General features: G+C 40.3%; 1 long non-coding RNA gene across 3 annotated transcripts in view; it reads right to left on the bottom strand.

Moving 5' to 3' along the window:
* The window catches only part of LOC135450325 (uncharacterized), a 76,800-nt gene that overhangs the window by 14,495 nt on the left and 46,158 nt on the right, over positions 1-16,147 (bottom strand). Inside the window, exon 5 of one of the 3 annotated variants that reach the window (XR_010441027.1) lies at positions 3,163-3,279. The exons of 1 other annotated variant lie outside the window; for it this stretch is intronic. This is a non-coding gene — a long non-coding RNA (uncharacterized LOC135450325). Of the gene's footprint in view, positions 1-3,162; positions 3,280-8,049; positions 8,351-16,147 lie in introns of those variants that run through there. One more of the 3 variants, XR_010441025.1, reaches the window with a different exon arrangement.

Below are 16,147 nucleotides of genomic sequence, written 5' to 3'. Positions count from 1 at the left end.
ATCAACAGTGCAGCAGTAACCCTGGCTTTCCCTCCTGTGCTGCTCCAGCCTTCAGGGCCTGCTGGTGCTCACTGCAGCCCACTCATCAGCAGCCTCGAGGGGTGTGTGGCACTTCTCAGGGCTGCACACAGAAGCGCCCCTCAGCTGCACCTTTCACAAGTGTGACTGACAGCCCCCTACTGCAGAAACTAGTTCAGACAAGAAAAATGGACCCTGTTCTCCTCGTATGGTTGGGAGCACCCAGCACTCCAAACCCCGAGTCATTGCAGAGCTCTCATTCCTTGGTGAGGAGCTCCTTTTGTCTAACCTGGCATAGCCATTCTAGGAGCAGAATGGCCTTTTCTATTCTAGCATGGCTGACAGGCAGCCAGTATGCTCATCAGCCTCAGTGAACTCTGCTTCTGTGTGAAGATCCATTTGACAGCAACCATGAACTCTTTCAGCATAACAAAAGTCACTAAAACATCTAATATTCTGCCTTTAGTGGGAGGGGCCATCCAGAAAGCCCCAACATCTCTGCTGGGCTATTTGCTTAATAGAAGACAGATCCAACTAAATGTGATTGGTTTCCTTATCTCAAGACTATCAGAGATAGGGATCTTTAGTTGTCATGATTACCCTGTAAGCAGTTAGAACAGGAGGATTAGGAGGATTATACCTATATATACAAAGAAATTTGCAACAAAAGTCTAAATAGAACTTTCAAAAATTCCTTTTCCCCTTTTCTCCCTTATCAGTTTTTGCCAAGTAAAGAAAAATCATTTTATAAAAGTAAGAAATCATCAAAATCTCCTTTCCCACTCAAATTATCATATCTTAGCTGGCTTTTAGCTATTGAGCAATCTGTTTTTCCTCTATCTGCTAGTTTGCACCTTCACATTATTTCCTGTTTTCATGTCCTCACTCCATACTTGCAGTCCTGTGGATTCTCAACTGTCATATCTTCAATACAAGAAAATCCACTGGCTTTCTCCTTGTTTATTATAAACTACATATGTGATTTCCTTTGAGTATTAAAAGCAGGAGTGTAAGAAAAGTCAAATATTTGTTAGCTAATTGGAGATGAAGGCCAAATAAATATCTCCATAACCATGCCCTTACACTTCATTGCCATTACTATGGGCTATGGCTAGTGTAAAAAGAACAAGTTGTTTTCTTTTGTGAGCAATAGTCAAGAATGTCACAGCCACTAAAACGCAGCAAACTGGCAGGCAGTAGCTTGGAATTTTGCTGGGAGGTATCTCAGATCCACCTTTCCTTACACTGTGGTGAGAGCCTGTGCTCCCTGTGGCCTGAAGTGGACGTGAGGAATTCCAGCTGAGGAGGCCGCACTCTGCTTTTGGTGCCACTTGTTCTGCTGACCTGCTCCCTTTTGCTGCAGGAGATTAGGGTACACTGGCACACCATGTAGTCACAGGGCTCTCTCTGTGAAGTACAAGCCACAGGAAAGGAGCTTACATTTTTCTTCTAATCAGTCAAACTTGTTTAAGGATGTACAGTCCTGGCTTGTCAGCTCCCTGCTGCTGTGGCTTAGACTTGTGCCTTACCTCATCCTCAGATGAGTCCCAAAGGTCACCCCAAGCAAATGTCTTAAGTGTTTATAAGCAGAAGGGGAGCACTTCTGCTCAACTGCTGTGTAACCCTAAAAATGGAGCTAGAGTTAATCAAATAATCATGATTTCAGCCATTGTTTTATCCCTCCACTGAGTATTTAGCAAGAACTTTGAGGCTTGGAGATATTCTTGCCAAGATTCTTGCCATATTCAAAATGTTTTTGAAGGCAGTAAACAAAACACTTCCAAAAGCATTCTAAAACCACAGGGAAAATGAACATTTACTATTATTTATGGAATTGCCATGGGTATATTTAATTTTCCCCACCTACAGATAGAGAGAGTAATGATCACAATAATACTGGTATGGATAAAATATTGAGAAGAAAAACAGGGAGCCTCCGGTACCAATTTACAGTGACCAAAACTGGGAAGGGATATGGGTTTGATTTGGAGTGAAGATAAACCCATTGGCCTGGGCACCACTGCCTAAATCTACAAACACAACTGAATTAAGGTGGGGGGAGTTTTAGGATCAATAGTAAACGGACAACACCAAAATGAACACATTAGGTATATAAGCCTCCCAATCACAGCCAGCTTTCATTTTTTTCCCCTGTAATTAAACCTTTGTTTTATGGTTTATTAACTCACCATGCCCACAGAGAGGTGCTTTTGAAGGGAAAGCCACCAAGAATTACAACTGTGCCACTAGAGTGCATTTTTAAAATACAAATCAAGGTAATTTTGCAAATGGACAGTGCCTTCTCATTGAAAATTTAATCACCTTGTACATGGGGTTGATAGCTGGAGCAGAGCTAATGTCTCCATTCATTTATCCTTTCATCTTGGGATGTTGCAGCTCAGTATGGAAGAACAGCAGAAACCAGTGCAGTGACTTTGGCAATTATCACAATATTTACTGTGCTTCATGTGAATGAGACTGATTTATATGGTCTGCAGGTAGCCCGAAGGAATGGCCTACTCAATTTCCTTTCCCCTGATGCAGGCTCAGAATCAGCAGCAGAAAAAAGCAGCTCTACTGCCCCAGCACCTTGCATTCATTCTTCAGGCAGACTGAAGCTCCACTTTGCCTCAGGGTACCAAAGAGCTGGTAGCAGGTACTGCACTAGAACACCAATGTCCAAAACTCTTTTTGCTGGATTTCTCTGAGAAATTATGACCCAGAAGTAGCTATGAAGATTTCCTCTGTCCAATGAATATTCCCTGTTCTTGTGAATACGTATTTTAAAGGCAGAATTTAATCGGAAATTTTACTTTTCCCTAAATTATCTTGTCTTAAAAGTTGAAAGAATGCTTCTCCATGTGAGATACATTGCAAAGACACAGGCTTTTGCATGACATTCAGAGTCCTTTTTACGATCTACTCATGGCTGACTGCATTTAGCTGCTTTTCTTTATGACTACTAGAAGGTTCAGACATTTTATCACTTCACTCCCAGTCTAAGATCCCTTCTTTTTCAGCTCATGGTAATTGTGTGAAATGGCTTTCCATTCACTTTTATCAAAGGATGGAGCCTTGCTGGGGCAGCAGCAGATCAGCAACATGAGTGGTTTCTCTGGGCTGGTAGGATGCACCCACATCTTCCCATGCCTTCATCCTTCAGCTCAGGGAAAGGGGGACTCCAGAAAAGTCCACTGATACAAAAATGCAGCTTGTTGTTCCTTTGGGGGAGGGGAGCTTGCCTGTGGTTTGTTGTCATTGCTGTTATTTTGAAAGGCAAAACAAAACAACACAGCCTCGTTTCAGGGAGCACCAGAATGCAAATGCAGAAGCCTTGTCAATTAGCCCCCCTTGGAGCAATACACTGCAGTTTGTTCCTTTCTTGACATCCTATGAGTTCTGAGGAATCTCAGCTAAGAGGGTGGCCTCATTTTTCTGTACCAACACATCCAGAAACAGAAAGTTGTATTGCAAATACGATAAAGTGATACCTCATGAGTGGCAAGAAGCCTGGACAACCCGAGTCTCTGGGTGAGAGAGGGAAAGATGAAGGGACAAACCCAAAGTCACCCTGAGCCTGTAGAAGGCAGGCTATGAGCATAACCTGGACGTGATGGTCAGACAAGTCTGTGCATTTGTGGACAAATTTGGGCAGAAAATGAATGTACTTAATCTAAAGAGCAGGAGCCGTTAAAGAGAACTAGATATCTTCATTAGAGAAGAAAAACATTCCGGAAAATGTTTAATGGGCACACTAAGAGACTGGACTTATAAAACATTTCTGACAAATTCACCAGGATATTGAGAGGAATTTGTATTCTGCAACAGAACTCAGGACAATTTGTGCTACTTTCTTGTAATAAGACACCATAAAGAAAGAAATGGTAATTATGTGCCTTTATATGCAACTGATAGATACCTTTAAGTACTGAGCAGCTTGCTAATGCACCCCTAGTATTTGAATAAATACCTGAAGTAAATACATGGATGAAACCTCTCAGACTGCTGGATGGTGAAGGAGTATTTAACTTGCTCAGGCCTGTCTTTGTACAAGTTGTTCCTGAGCAGGTCTGCAGGTGACCTGACCAGAGATCACAGGCAGTGATCACACAGGCTCAAGGAAAACTGCACTTAGTTTCATGATGGGAGTTTACATAGGCTGCACCAGAATATGAAGACCAAATATGCCAAGGTAAAACCCTGTGAGTTGCAATTTAGTTTTCAGTAATTAATCTGAGACTACTACAACTATAACCTTCCTCACCAATTTTCTTGGAGGTCATTTAGAGGCCAGCCTGAAGAACTATTTGTTGCTAACTCAAACATCTAAATGTGAAAGTCTTACTATTCAGTTTTACATGATTATTTAAAAGACACTGCTATCAATTAGAGGAGAAATTTCATAAATAAATAGAATCTGACCTGGTGAAACTTATAACTTGTAATCATCTGCATTAATTCTCAGAGCAGACAGCATTTCAGAGCCAGACTATGCTGTATTTCTCCTCCCTGTTTCCTATAGGAACCAGCACTGAATCGAGCACCTCTTGCATTCTAGGTTTCTCAGAAATTCAATAATGATCCCAATCTGATTTGTTTTCTTCATCTCCACTCCTCTCCCACCCCACCTCCCCCAAGATCATAGCAATCTTAAAATTTGATGTCTCAAAGTCTCAATATTCTTCTGAGAGAGTGACTGTTTTCCCATTTCATGGTAGCTTACAAGGCTGATTATTTTCTTGGAGCAGGCTGAGCGGGGCCAGGCATCCAGCCTTGACAGGACAACAAATTTAGGGAACTTTATTGGTGACAGAGTGGCTGGAGCAGCAAGAACCATGTGGCAGTGCAGCTTCTCCTGCTCCTAATGTGCCATCTCCAAGGTCTTTTCCTGTGGAACCAGTCCCAGCATTCTAAAGCTGACAGAGCAGCCAAAATATTAGTCAGGTTTTTTATTTTCCTTCAGAGGTCTGATTTTCATTCCTCATCTGCTGATTAGACTTTTTTTTGTAATGTTATTTAAAACACTTTTTCTTGGCACGAGATGTTTGTTTGTTATCTAAATGTAAGTGGGGCTATGAATGCTCTCAAAAGAACACTGACCTTTAAGCATATGTACAACATCTGTAGGAAACAGCTGGAAAACCTATCACGTGCTTCTTCAGGTAAAAGTGCAAAGTAGTGCTCCTGCAAAGCTTTTTTCAAACCCCTTCTTTTCACATCATGCATCACACAGCAGTGCTATTCATTAAAAGCTGAAAAAATAATTCTCTATTGGCCTGAATATTTTAACACAGAACATAAGGTGCCCATAGGTGAAATTGGTAGCGCAAAAAAGAAAAAGAAAACACCCAGTGAACCTTTTTTTTCTACTACTTTTAGCTTTCAAGCACTCATTTGCTAAATAACTCCTTTTTAGCATCCATTTTTCACCCTGCCAAATATGTGCTACTATAATGACTCCACCTGACTAATCACTCCTCAAGCAGTCAAACACATTAGCTAATTGGTTTGCCGGGGTTAAAGCAAGTGGTTGGTAAACCTCAAATAATGTTGGCAACATTCAAAGATTGAGATGGTTATCCAAAATTTACCCGAACAGCCTCCTCTGGCTAAAAGCTCAGTGAGGGTTGCCATTTTTTATTGTTTCAGATTGGCCATAAAAACCAGCAAGTCTTTTGTTTGAGCTGCTGCTTCCCAGTTTTCCTAAAGACTCTTTCCATATAGACAAATGTTTCTTTCATACATTTCAGATTATATGGGTGAAGAATCTACCTAAATGGATGGCAGGTTGAGAATGGCTTTGGATCCTGGGTTTAGGGCATCATGTTCTGGAGTTGCTTATGCAGCTCTGTGATGTGGCCATGGCAAGGCGCCCATGGGTGCTCACACTGCCACTAGATACTGATCCCCTGAGTGCAGCCAGTGCAAAAGCATCACTCAGTGCTCGTCCTGGGCTTATGGATATTTTTCTTCCAGGATACAGCTTGTGACACATGAACCCTGCATGGGGACTGAACAAAACCAGTCTTAGGCAAGGGAAGGTTCTAAAGATTTGAACTAAAGAACAAGCCCTGAGCCTCTCCAGCCCCCATTTCTTCCAATATGTTCCTTTGGCTGAACTGAATATCCAGAAAATCATTTCAAACCACGTTTTGTTTCCTGAGGTGATATTCTCTCCTTGCCTTACAAGAGTTTGCTTTCACCTCAGCTCCCATGAAGTAAAACTGAGCCCAGTTTCCTGAGCTAAAATGCATTTCTCTGCTCCCTGAGGCTCTTTGTGTGCTCCCTGCCCTTGTGTTTTGCTCAGCCCTCAGGGTCACTGTGGCCAGCAGTCACCTTTTCCTCCTCAGACAACCTCCCACGTGTGCAGGGCCAGGCTGGCTCCTGGGGGGACCTGTGGGTGTGCTGAGGGCCAGCAAGGCAGGCTGCTGGGGCAGGGATAGCCACACACCCCCTGTTGGAGCAGGGGCAGGAGGAGCCAGTGCCTGTTTGCCACTCCTGTAAACACAAAGCACAGAGCCTGTGGCACTCTTTGTCTCTGAAATGGGGTAGAAGACACTGAAGGATTGGACCATCCCCTTTGGAAACACACAAGAACTCTCCCCATTTCCCACTCCCCAAGCTCTGGGGTGGTATCTCATCACTATCTGAGTGATCATACAAAGTTTAACCTGCAAAATTATGCGCTGTAAATGACAACCATTTTACTCTCAAGGTGAAAGACTTGGAGACAGAGAGAAAGAAAGAAAAAGAGAGAGCCAGTTTCCATGACAACCCAATGAAACTTATACACCGTAGGAAAATGTCATTTTCCAAAAAAGACAGAACTTCATGGACAAGAGGTACAGTACATCAGAAAGGAAATTGCAGTTTTAAGTGAAAAGCTCATTTGCATTTATGGTTCTGAGTTTCATTCTCTAGTTACAAGACCCAATTGTAGACAATTTAGTAGTAAAAATTATATTCAACATTTCAGGTGAATAATGTAGATTACTATCTAGTTCAGCCAGAAGTTCCTGGTGGCAGACTCGGGTTCAGAGAACAGAGGTGTGCATGGATTCTGCTTTAGCTGGGCTTATGCTGCAGCATCAGAGAAGTTATTGACATTTTACACCTCTAATAGACTTTGCAAAGTCAGGAGCTATCCATAGCTGTTGAGATTCCTGCCACAGCTTGCAATTTCAGCACCTGAAGTTATACCTTCTAGGTTCCATGTTACCTGTGATACCATCAATCACCATCCTTTGTAAGCCACATTGCATAGGGGAGCATTTTATGATGAGCATTAGTGTTGTAATATAGCAAAGAGCACTGTTAATGAAGCATGGAAAAAGAATAAATTCAGCTAATGGGTATATGTGTCAAATTTCAATTAGGGATATGTTGGAAAGTGAAAGAGAGCGACAAGCATACAAATTAAACCTTTGACCTTCAGAGTAAAGGGAGAACAACCTGAGAGAAAAGGGGGGATGCTCAGAGATGTTTTCCTAGCTGAATGCTGAAAAGTCTGAGCGCAAACTTTGAAGCATTCTTTTCTCTTCAATTACCATTATTTAAGAAATGACTCAGAAAAATTCTGTTTTGATTCAGCCGGTTTGTTGACAGCTATATTACTGTTTGTGCTATTTCCTGTGTGGGGGAGAGATAAAGATTGGAAGCAGTTTATGGTGATGGCAGACAAAATCTCACCTTTGTGAAGCCTAGGCAGAGGATATTAAAGCTTATCCTTCCCTGCCTGTGAAGTGCTCTGAACAGAACCTCCTTCTCACCCCTCTTAGGCTTTCAAACAGATTTAAGTTGAGCCAAATTATGCTTTAGTGCATGATCTGATGTGCATGGCTTTTGAATGCAAATAAACAGTGCTGGAGGGTGCAGCAGGAGCAAAGCTGAGCAAGCTGCAAGGGCTGGACACGGCTCAAGGCACCCGGCAATTGGTGGCTCATGTTTGCTGTGACAGTGAAGGGAGCAATAGCTCACACCACAGCAGTGGGCTCAAACAGGAGCTGCTGCAAGCCTGCACATGTGATTTAACATCAGCTGCTCTGCTGAAGCAGGGTAGGATGAATTCAGCTCGAGTTTAACAAGCACAATTGCCATTACATGTACATATGTCAGGGTTTAATTCAACTCATTCTTCTGCATGAGGAGTGAGGGTCTGTTCCACAGAGCACTGAGGCTTGGGTTCAAAACTGCTCAGACCTGAAGCCATGTCCATTGCCCTGGCCAAAGCCAATGTGCTGATGCTTTTCTGACCTGTTGACTGCTAGAGCAAGCTTCCTGAGGTGCCTGTGTGTGAAGCACACCTGAGGACAGCCCTGGGCCACACCTCTGCCTGAGAAATGAAAACAGTAGGCAGGAAGTCACCTCTCACTGCCAGTCTAGCAAGGAAACAAAACCCACTTGTGTTATTTCCCCACAACCAATTAATACAATTAACACTTTGAGGTTCTCAAAATAGTTAAACATTTGGCCAGGAGACCAACCATTGATAGAACCCAAAGTGTATCCTCAGGTTGTTGCCACAGGATTTCATTTCCCACAAAAGTCCATCATTTTGAGGACCTCCCTTATCTTTGCAACTTTTTTAGTCACAAAAGCCTCTGGATCCTTGACAGTGCAAGTCTTTGCTCTTTTCTAGACATTGCTCCTGCCACCCCTCTGCTCTGTGGGGGTGTGCAGCCAGCTATAGGTTTAACCACAGCACAGGGCTCTGGTTTGTGCCAAATTCAATACAGAAAGCAAGATTATAGTGAGCTGCTGGGTAGCAAAATCTTGAAAGCATGAGGGAAAGGAATCTCTGTGTCTCAGGGACAGTTCAGTGGCAACGAACCCCAGGCTCACCAGGAGGAGCCCACGTGGAGCTGGAAAGACCTTGATGCCCTCTACTTTTTGGTTTGTAGAACAATATGTAAATGATTGCTAGCAAGAGGATATATTACATAGAAGACTGTGTTTTGCTTCTTCAAAAGCTCATGCAAAGACTAGAGAAATGTTGAATTTATCCTTCATTCAGAATTACTAACATTTTTCTTGTTAAGTTTTCAACTAGGACAGATATCTCAGAAATATTGCATGATTATTCTTAGCATCTGCTAATGGATGTATGGACAGCTAATTATCCTGTTAAATCATATGATATCACTTTTGTTTCATGACTGAATGATGTATATCCCTGTAAGTAGGTAATACAGGAGTATTTCTAAATGACAAAATTTGCTTTGACAATTCCTGCAGCCTGAAACTTTAAATTCTCCTAATTCCCACATGGCAGCACATATTTAAGACTCATTTTTAATCTTGTGTATTTACTTTCAGTAGCTAGAAAGAAAATATTTTCAGAAGAGTATCTACTCTAATGAACATTATATGTTTATTTACAACTATATTTATTGGTTTTAATAGCAAAAATGTAACATTATTGTTACATGATAAATGTTATACTGATTATACTGTTATATACTGAATATACTGCTATATTAAGACTATTTCCAGTCTTAATATTCTCATTTACACGTTAGAGAAGGAGCAATCTTCTGTGAACTTCCTGCAAAATTTGTTTTCAGCTTCTGTTTAAGTGAAAATCCTTGCCAGAAAACTTGTCAATAAAATATTCAGGAAGTTTTATTTGCTCTAGTGCATCTAACCATATGAAAATAAAATCCTACTTCTGAACTTTAAAGAGCAATTCCTCAATGAATAGGGGATTTCCCTAAAACCAAACCCCACCTAAGCTGCTGTTCTCCAGGCACTGCAGTGCTCAGACACTGCAGAGGAGATCTGTGGGCACATTCAGCAGGCTGGCACAGGGAGTGACATCCCCCAGTGTCTCATCTGGACCTGACACAAAGGAGGAGCAAGGAAGGGGAGGGATCCAGCTCTGCATTTACTCAGAGTTTAAGTGCCTGCAGTGGTGTTACCTGGGGAGAATTTTTTCCTGTTTTAGCAGATTTTTCCCAAATACCTTCAAATAAGCTTTCCACAAGCAGCAGAGACGTTCAGCTGAGTGCTACAGGCTTAGTCCTGTCAGGTAAATTACCCACAACTACATAATTTCTTGCTCAAGTCAGGGCTGGAGATCTTGACCCAAAGCTCCAGCTCATTTCTCTCTTGCTAGTGAGGATGAAGACCTGCCCTACTTGCCAGCTGTGGATTTCCTCCCTGATTAGAAACAATATCTAATGCAATTTAAATCTGACACTGAGGTGGTGTCACCAGACAGAGAGACATTCCTCAGTACATTAGAGGGAGGAGTTGGGTGAGCCAGAGAAGTAATTAGTGTGCTTTAATTTAGGGCTGGGTATGCACACTGCACCAACAGCTCAGTATGCTCAGAGTCAAGTAGATTAAATGCAGCAATTTATTGCCAAGATGCAGGATTTAAGCACAGTGGATATATGTTTATGTTTTACACCTCTAACCTGTTGTGCAGACTTTAAAATTGCACCAGTGAGAAGAGGCTGAGTATGGCTATCCTTCAGGTAAAAAATGGAGGGCTCAGGAAATTTAAAAAAAAAAGAAAAAAGGAAGAGTATAAGAGTCCTTCTATCACTCCAGGAATTTTTCAGGACCTTTCTGCTTTTTGATGCAATATAGATTTCTACAGCACATTGTTAGGAGAATGTCATAAAACATAGATTAATGATTGCATTTTCATGCCTTTGATGTGCCGTTTAATGAGGTGTATTCCCTTTCATACTCAACATCAAAAAGACAACCGCTGGAATTCTTCACGTATACATCAAACAAGTTTTTGTGTTAACAGGTAAAATCATCTAGGCAAGAGAATGCTGCTTCTATAGTCACTGTTGTGCAGCTGGTTTGATACAGGCAGTCTGGTACTAGTGTTTACTCACTAGAGTCATTGAAAATGTATGTGCAAGCTCTACAGCTCAAGCCCACTCTGCTTCCCAGCCCCAAATGAAAGTGAACAAGGTCTCCCTCTCTGTGAGTTAGACTAAGTTTGCAATTTAAAGAGCTTTTAAGCATGTCCAGCATAGTCTACAGAATTTGTAGCTTTCATTTAAATCAATATTCTCTTTAAAGGGTCCTACTTTTAACACTTCCAGCTTTTGTGATTTTCTATAAAGTGAATAACATTATTCTGAAAGCACTTGTTAGATGGTACGTTGAAAAGATGTCCAGCTTTTCATAACAGCGGATTTGTTTCTGCAGGTAACTATGATTTTTACAAAATAATCCCACCACAGGTATCTTGAGCAAGTTTGGGCTTGCAGAAAAAATTACCTCCTAGAAAGACTGAATTACCTCCTAGTTATCCCAAAAGTGGCTCTGATGTTAAAATTATTTCATTTCACTCCAAACCCATGAGCATATTGGTTCTTCAGTTCAGACAAGTTTTGCAACTTTTATCACTGATTGTGCCCTTGTGCTGGTCCAAACACCTATCACTGTTGGGAGAACATGGGGAAACCTCCTTCCCTCAGAGTATTTGTTCCCACTGCCTCCAAGCAGTTTTTTAGCTGATGGTTTGCTACAAGTGCAGGGTTTGTTTTTTTACACAATTGATCTGTGGGGGCTCTGGTACACAGCCCTCTGTGGGGTCAGGCTCTCACCCATCCAGGCATTGTCTTGGACTTCTTGCCAAATTTGCTGCCACCACACTTTTATTCCCTGCCATTTCTAAGGGCTTAGTGTGGTTTGAACAAGTGTCCCAGTAGATAGCAGTGTTGCCTAAAAGTGCTGGGGATTTCTAAGAAAAAAGCTTTCTACTACATATTCCTGAAATTTATGCTATACCTTAAGACTATTCATTCAAACACAATATGGGCAAATTGCAGGATGTCTCCCAAAATACAAGCTGCAACAAATATGGATTTCGACATTCATTCCTACACATTTCTGCATTTAATCAACCTGTTCTTCTCTATGCCACGCAGTCATTTAGTGCTTAAATTCTAAAGCCATTTTACAAGACCTGTGGAATTGTTTCTTAAAATATAATGAGAGAGAAAGCTCTGTTTTGTTTCAGTAAAAAACCAAATTCAAACAATGCTCTCTAGTTCTCTTTATAATGACTGGATATGCAAAAGCTGGTTTTAGATTCTGTGACTCATCTCCAGCAGCAGGCTCAGCTGAAGGAACACGGGAGAGTTCTAGCCAGTGTTTTGCAGATACATCATTTTTCTGAACAAAGGTGAAGGTTGGTTTGCATAGAGCTGCGTGCAAGTGAATAAGCACAGCCACTAGTACTGCTCTGCAATTTGTTCTTTCTCTTGCTTCAGGAGACAGCACAAATGCTTTTCTTTCTTTTTTTTTTTTTTTAATATGTATTGGGATTATATTAATACATACCTATTTGTCCCTGACTTATTGCTCACCTTTGAGCATAGATTCAGGTCCTAAATTTAACTATTGCTTTCCCAAGATGGTAATAGGAAGCTGGTATATGTAAAAAAAATGTCTCAGGTCTATTTATGAGCAAACCATACTCATAAATAAGGTAGAGAATTGTTTACTTGTTGCTTTGGGAAATGTTCCCCAATTTTCTTAATTTTATTATCAACAAATTCTCTTGCTATGACACTGTCTATATCTATCTATCTTATATGTATAGATATACATATGTATGTCTTATATGTATATATACACACATATATATGAGTTTAATATATTAAATCCTGAAATGTTACACTGAGAACTAATGCTATCCACAGTGTTTGAAGATTTGAGCCAGAAGGCCATTCTTCCCACAGACCTTAGACTGATATGTAGCTTTGAATGGGTTTTTAAATATATCTTTGGAGATTTAAAAATAGTTTTATACCAGAAGGCAAATATACAGTAGCTCCTCCTGTGAAGCTTATCTTTCAGCTGGCAATAAATAGTGTATGGCTCAGGGATTTTTGATCTAGTTTGGCCTATCCATTCTGTTATACCTGAATGGATTGCTTTAATATGCTATTGAGATGAGCTCCCACTCTGGAAGGTCATTAAATGGTAATGAATTACCAGCTTTTCTTCTCCTGAGCTGGAGCCCAGCGGCTCTCTGAGACTGCAGTGCCATCACCAGGGGTCTGCAGGGAGAGGCTGGGGCAGCATTTCAGCAAGGGGCTGTGCCCTGTGAGCATGGGCAGCCAGGGAACCTTCCCGCTATCAGCCGTGCCACGTCCTTATCACACAATAGACTGCAACACGGAATCTTCTCCCTGTGACTTCCTAGTGCTGCCCTCACTGAGAAGGGCGACTTTTAAACTCTCACATCTTCCTCTTTAATTTTTTTGAGATACTCTCCTTCCCACATCCTCGAAATTTTATTTACTTTTTAACAAGCACCCTGTATGAATACTATCTGGGTAAAAGGCATTTAAGAGAGAAACAGTTTTGTTGCTTTTTTCCCCCTAAAGCATATTACATAATAATCATAAAGAACAACCAAATATGGTTGTTCTAAGCTGTGTATAATGGCATTTAATTGAAAACTTTGTGTACCCCATGTCTTCCTTTCTAAGTACAAATGGATACTTAGCGAATAAGATGCGTGACTTGAACAGAAATGAAAATTAAAGTGAACCTTGGTGAGCCAGGGCCCTGTATTGTATATTGATTGAAGTTTTTCATTATTTGATGTAGGTAAAATAGCTTTTATTTCAGGATAAATATTTATCCTCAAAGAAAAAATTAAATTACCTATTTACTTATTCTTCAGGGCAATATGTGTCCTGAAGAAGAGACTCTGTGGTGTTCAGAAATGCCAGCTAATAGATGGCATAGAGGACTGAAGGTGAGCTACGTGTGAATTTCTTTTACACAGAACTCTTCAAATGCTGGCAGCAACACAATCATTCTGATAAATAAGCCAAAGAGTAATTACTGAGCACTGGGATGGTTAGCTACCACCTGAAGGCATAATTCTACAAGATGAATGCACATGGACTTTGACAACAGATAAGATTTCTGATTTCCCACACAGCACTTTACAATACTCCCCACCTTACCACTTTACAATAACGTAACTTGTTTGATTATTATCATTCATCTTATGCATTATACAGAAAGGTAGTTCCAGTGGAGGTAAAATACCCTCGAAATTACCCTCTCTTTCTTTTTTTATAAGTAAAAGCTATTTGTCCTTCTACTCTCCTCTCATACAAAAGCTTTTCAGTCTGAGGCATTGACCACATCCCAGCTGAGCCATAGGGCTCACTTTCAAGTCCAAAGGAAATTTCTGTGGGTGATCTGTCTCATTACAAGAGAGAAACTGAGCTGGGGTGCAGACATCTCACCAAATTCATCATGTTTCTTCTATTCTGAGTTAAGCTACTGTATCTGATTTAGGAAATGAGCTGGAGAAAAAAAAAATCATGTTTGGCTCATTCAGATACCACCTATAAATATAGTTAATTTTATACAGGTTAAGCATGGTTATAAAGTGCCAGGAAAGTACATGATGCATAAAACAGCCCTTCCAGAAAATAATTCTACAGTAAATTGTACTTTTGCTTGTAATGAATCCATATATAAACTACACAATGAGGCAAGTCATGCCCATATTAAACCATTGAGTAGCATGCCAAACCTGTGATTATTACTTCATTTTTCTTGATTCCCTTATTTCCCACATAATCCTCTTGTTTTCCACTTTAAAAATGTTATTTTCTCTACAAAGCTCATGAAGGCTATGAAAAATATTACTATCAGTATAGACTGTGAATAGACTGAATTTTTTATCTTGTCCTTTCAGTCTTACAGAATAACAGCAGGATCAAGCTTTCAACACCCACAGATCTTGAAACTGAAAGCACCCATCAGAGACTTGGTGTGATAAGCAGGTAGAGTCTGCATTTTCCCTTCTGCTTCCTCTCTGCTGATGGTAACTTTAAAAAACTTGGATATGGGGTTTATTATCCAACCTAAGGAAGTGAATGCATTAGCATTCTCCAATTCCATTCTGTCTCATTGCATGGGAATGAGTGAAGCCCTAAGAAAAAGAGAGGGGAAAGGGCTGGTCACTGCAGCCCCTGTGCAGCTATTCCTGGTAAACTCTGCTCATCCTTGCAGATACAAGCTTGGTTTTCATAAAGCCTCATGCCTGTTTATGTAACAAAGATTAAAGGCACATTTTAGCAGACATTTTCTTCCTAAACTTGCATATTAAAAGGAAACAATGACTTTTTTTTTTTCCCAGGTGATAGTTTAACATAATGGGAATCATCACAAGGAGCAATCACTTTCTGAGCAGGTGCTCAGCTTCATTAGCCTGAATTAGGAAATGTAAAGACATGATATATAAAAATGAATCTCTGGTGCCACGTTATTTCTAGTAAATGAAAAATAACTCCCCTCCTGTCAGTTAAGCTTAACCAACATTAAATTAGCCCAAATTAGGTCAGAATCAGGCCCAGAGAAGATACTGAATATATTGAAAAAGAAATAGTGGAGTGTTTAACCTGTCATTTATTAATTTTGTGTTTCCCCAAACTACTCTTATTGGCATCAAGTACACTGAATATATTTTATAAATATAAATACCAACTTATGAACCTGAGTACACTTCATCTGTGTAAACAATGAGTAAGAACTTGCTTTCATTGCTAGGACTGGAATTAGCAAGTATTTAAATAAAGGGAAAATGATTATAGGATTACTAAAGAAAACAGTAGCAAAATATGCACAGCTAGAAGACCCTACATTAAGGAGTGTACAAAAGCAGCAGGTACTAAGAACCCAAGTCACTGTTGTTAGAGCAATGTGCAAGCTGAAAGCTATCATATCTATCTAACAGCACAAATCCAAAACCAAACTATCTTCTTGCTAAATTACCTTCAAAGACAATAACTCATAAAATAATTCTAATGTAAAAACCAATAGTACAGTAATTTATACTCTAAATTTGGTATTAGTCTCAGTGTGTCTGTAGGAATGTTCTTGATTATTGTTGTTTTAATATAAATTTCTATTAAACGCAAGGACATAGCTGACACACAAAATTCACATTTATAAATAGTTTCTTATTCCCACAAACACCAAGAATCCTTGGAAGAACTCTAGCCTCAAACTTCTAGCATGCAATTAATTGTTTTTCTGTGCTGATTGGAAGCCTCAACACATTTTGCTGTTTTTAAATCAGAAAATGTTTCCAAATTAAGGATTCTTGCTCAGAATTTGTACC

The sequence above is a fragment of the Zonotrichia leucophrys genome, chromosome 7 (assembly GCF_028769735.1).
Source record: "Zonotrichia leucophrys gambelii isolate GWCS_2022_RI chromosome 7, RI_Zleu_2.0, whole genome shotgun sequence".
Classification (NCBI taxonomy): Eukaryota; Metazoa; Chordata; class Aves; order Passeriformes; family Passerellidae; genus Zonotrichia; species Zonotrichia leucophrys.
Note: the sequence above shows the minus strand (reverse complement) of the source record. Positions and strands in the feature narration are given on the sequence as shown.